General features: G+C 36.1%; 1 pseudogene; it reads left to right on the plus strand.

Annotated features, from left to right (window-relative positions):
• Positions 1-464: 464 nt before the first annotated feature.
• LOC147928754 (uncharacterized) lies at positions 465-1,457 on the plus strand (annotated as a pseudogene).
• The last annotated feature ends 2,844 nt before the right edge of the window (positions 1,458-4,301 follow it).

A 4,301-nucleotide genomic window follows, 5' to 3' on the forward strand; every position in this document is an offset into this window, starting at 1 on the left:
TTTGCAATGGTGTCTTTTGCAATGGTGTTTTTTGTCTTGTGCGTATGCGTATTGTTTCTCTTGCAATGGTGTTTTTTTTGTCTTGTGTGTATGCTTATTGTTTCTTTTGGTTCATGTGTTTGGAGCTTTGAAGTAACCTACTTACTTGTTTTATTGGTTCATGTGTATGGAGGTTTACCCGTGACAAAGGATCGAAACTTGTTCGGAAGATTACAAAAATTCTTCTAAACTAATTTGAAGGTCCCTACTACAGCTGGACATGTGTGCCGCGGGACAAACAAGAAAGATACTTCCTTGAGTTCGCGGTAAGGATTTATGTCACATAGCCTTCATACATAGCTTTACATGTCTTCTTTTCACTCACAATAGCTTCTTTTTTTCTCTAGAAAACCCACACATGGGATCCTTTGATAACCGGGACTGTTCAAGCTTATTTTGAGGAAATCTGTCAAAAGCGGATCAAAGACATGGTTAACACTGTGAGGACTAGTCGAGTTCAACCAAACTGGATTGGAAACACTCTCTAGAAAACGATGGAGGATTACTGGGACACTGAAGAAGCACAACAAAGGAGTAAAACCTACTCTGATGCCCGTATGTCTGACCGTAACGGCCTAGGTCCTCACGTCCACCTCTCAGGGCCAAATTCGTATCGACAGCTTCAAGACGAAATGGTTAAGTAGCTGTTATTTTTCCACTTTCAATTCTTACATAGTTGTTATTTTTTAGTTAATCTCTCGTTCTTTGCTAACATTGCTGGTTGAGGAATTGGGAAGAGAAGTCCGACTTGGTGAGGTTTTTATCAAGGCACATACGAAGCCTGATGGTACATATGTTGATCGGAAGGCAGAGAAGATTGCAGAAACATATGAGAAGACTGTTCAAGAGAGGTTGTCTCAGCTCGAGGCAAAGTCTTTTGTTGTGTCAGATGGACAATCACGGCCACATGACCTCACAACAGAAGAATATACAGAAATTTTCCATGAGGTTACTTTTTTTAAAACCAATACACATTTATAGTCTTGGGGTTTAACTTTTTATCCTCTAATCTTAACTTTTCTCTTATTTCCAAGTCCATTGAGAATGATTCAAGAGGAACACCTTATGGAGTTGGAAGCCTCAAGGACTGCCTTGTCAATGGAAAGCATAAGCAAGCATGTGACTCTTCTACCTTTGTGGCTCTCCAAGAACAGTTGAATGAAGCTCAACGCATGATAGAAGAACAGGCTGCTCAATCGTTGAGGCGTGATGCATAAATTGATGCGCGTGAAGCTGAGCAATCCAAAGTTATTGCTGACCAGAACGACAAGATTGACCACTTCTCCTTGGTGGAGAAGTTTCTGAGAGAATGTGATCCGCGGTTTCAGAATTTCGTTGCAAGCCATTCAGCTAAAGAGACAACCACAGAACCTCTTCCCAAAAATGATCCAACTCCAACTCCATCAACATCTGCTTAATAGGTTTCTCTTGTCTTAGCTCTTTTTGGATGAACGCAATCTCACTCTTTTCGGATGAACTATATCTCACTCTTTTGGATGAACTCATTGCCACTTTCAGATTGTGTTTATGACCTTTTTTGATTTCTGTAACTTGAACATGTACTGTGTATTTCTATATTTCAATATTATGTTTTTCCAAATTCGAATCATTCTATTTAAATTGGTATACCAGAATGAAAGGAAGAGGATAAAGGGAAATTAGTATATACAACATTCAGATTCTGAAATCAACATCAATGGCAAAATAGTCGTAATGTAGTTTCTAAATAGTCTCCTCAAAGTCACTAAGATAAATGACTATATAGCGACTACGAAACCCATAGTCAGTACTTAGTCGCTAACAAATCACCACAATTATACGACTAAAATCGACAACAGTAAGAAGACCACTTGTCTGTGATACTTAATCACACTATAGTCGTAAAACCATCACTAATTTAACGACTACGGGACGACGATCTTATGACAATATTATGACTACAAGTTTTGGTCGTAGAGTAGTCGCAAAAAGACGACTATATATACGACTACATTAATTAGGGACTCTTGATCTCCGACTGCTTGCGTTAGTCGTTACGACGTAACCATAGTTTTTACGACTACAAAGCGACGAATAGTGTAGTCGTAAAACAACTGTTTTCTTGTAGTGTTTTGCCGTATATGTGGTTTCTGATTTTTTTTGTTGTGCAAGGACCGAGTATGATAGAGGAGTCAAACACTTTTCTCCCGAAGGAAGGTTGTTCCAAGTTAAATATGTCATTGAAGCTATTAAGGTAACTCACTCTTCTTTGTTTAATCGATGTATTTTGGGTTGCATATGTGTTTGGATTATATGTCGAGGCTCTGATTATTTCTATTGGATTTTGTTTGCAGTTTGGTTATTCAGAAACAACATCAGCTTTTGGTAACTCTGCTTCTGTTCAATGCTCTTACGATGGAGGTAATCATCTTAACCTTTTAAGCTCGCTATGATGATGAAATTGAAACCATGGTCCAATGAGGATTCAATTGTTGAATTCTTTTGTTTGCAGGGGATTCCTATATACATGGATAAGATATTCAATGAGTATGTTCTATTATCCTATCTGTCACTATTGTGCTATTCGTCGGAGAGGTTTAATATGCTTTTCTCTTCTCTTCTCTTCTGACACAGTGACCCTTTAGTTTAGGTGAGCTCATTTAAAATCTCTTGTGTCCATTCACAGTGAAGCTGCTTGAAAGGGAGGTGAACTTACACATGATGAGACCACAACGGGCGTCAGGTTCAGTTGGATTTTTTAATCCTTGTCTAACATGAAGCTCTATGATTTGTTTTACCATTACAAACTGCGGAGTATGCATGATTTCTCACAATTCTTTTGTTTCATATCTCATAGGTTGCCTTTGAAGAACTATTGCGTGGATATCCGGTCTGGTGATGTGTACATCCCTTGGGGGTGTTTCAGTCCCATCTCTTGACAACGATTTTCCTTGGGACTAGTTCGCAGCCCAATCAATTCTGGTAATGTGTTTTGTTTGACTGCATATGTCTGTCTTTTGAAGTGTTCATATGATCTTAATCTTGATGCTCAACTGATTTTAACTTGTTTTGCAGTCGAGGGAGACATTATCATTGGTGTAGTGTGTAAGTTTATTTATTGATCTCCTCCTTAATCTGATTTTTTCCTTAATCTAATTTTATTTGGTTTTATGAATCTTGAAATTTCTGCTGCAGGTCAAGAGTATGTGGCCTAACGTAGATACTCATAGCAGAGTGCTGCTGATCGTCTAACCGAAGTAAGGTTCAAAATGCATCGTTATCACTTCAGTGTGACTAACCTTGGACTTGTTTTGTTGAATCTTAGTTATAATAGAGTGACGTTTCTTTCATATATAGATACTACATCATGCTTTTTGATGTCTCAAACTGCTTGTGTGGTGGCAATTGTTACTGGTTTCTACATATGCGTTATGACTTTATGAAGAAATAGAGATTTCACATAAAGCCAAAGGCTCTAAGGTGATTTGCTGATGAAATGGTGTTGGCTGTTAAATGGTATGAGTTAGAGATCTACTAGAGCTGCTTCAGTTTCTTTATGACTTGGTTTAGCTGAAGAAATATACTTGCCTTCTTTTTCTTTATGACTTGGTTGGTGATTCAAGCATTTGTATCTTTTGGATATTTGATAGAATGATTCTATATGAAATGTATGTTTTATAAATTTAATGTAATATTAATTTTATTTATGAATCAATTTGCAATTTATATTTTATGCAATATAGGTTTTAAATAATTGAAATATATAACATAAAAATATACATTAAAGCAGCACTAATAAAATGATACGAAACAATATTTTACAACACTAAAAAAATGCCATGAAAAACTACATCATAGCACTAATCAAATGTTATAAAAGATTATTTTATAGCAGAAGATTAAGGCTACAATAAGTCTGACTATCGTAGCATTTTTAAAAGTGCTATGATATGTAGGGAGGCTATTATAACTCCTCATGTTCTAGTGTTTATAGAAACACTACCAAAGCTCTATAATAGTGTTTTCGGTGTGCTACTAATACCCATATTTTTTTGTAGTGATACAACTTATCTAACAACTCTTTAATGATAGATATATGGTACGTTTCAGATGACTGTTTTATTTAAAGCATGATAGCCTTACTCGTAATGTCAAGAAAATATGTTTTCTTTATTGGTTACCGGTTACTTCGATTAGTTTCAGTAATTCAATATCTATATGATAATCTGGTTTGATACTAGTTTCATATTAAAAACATTGATAATATTTTTACTATTTAGTAA

Source organism: Camelina sativa, chromosome 14, assembly GCF_030686135.1.
Source record: "Camelina sativa cultivar CO46 ecotype springtype chromosome 14, ASM3068613v1".
NCBI classification, from domain to species: domain Eukaryota; kingdom Viridiplantae; phylum Streptophyta; class Magnoliopsida; order Brassicales; family Brassicaceae; genus Camelina; species Camelina sativa.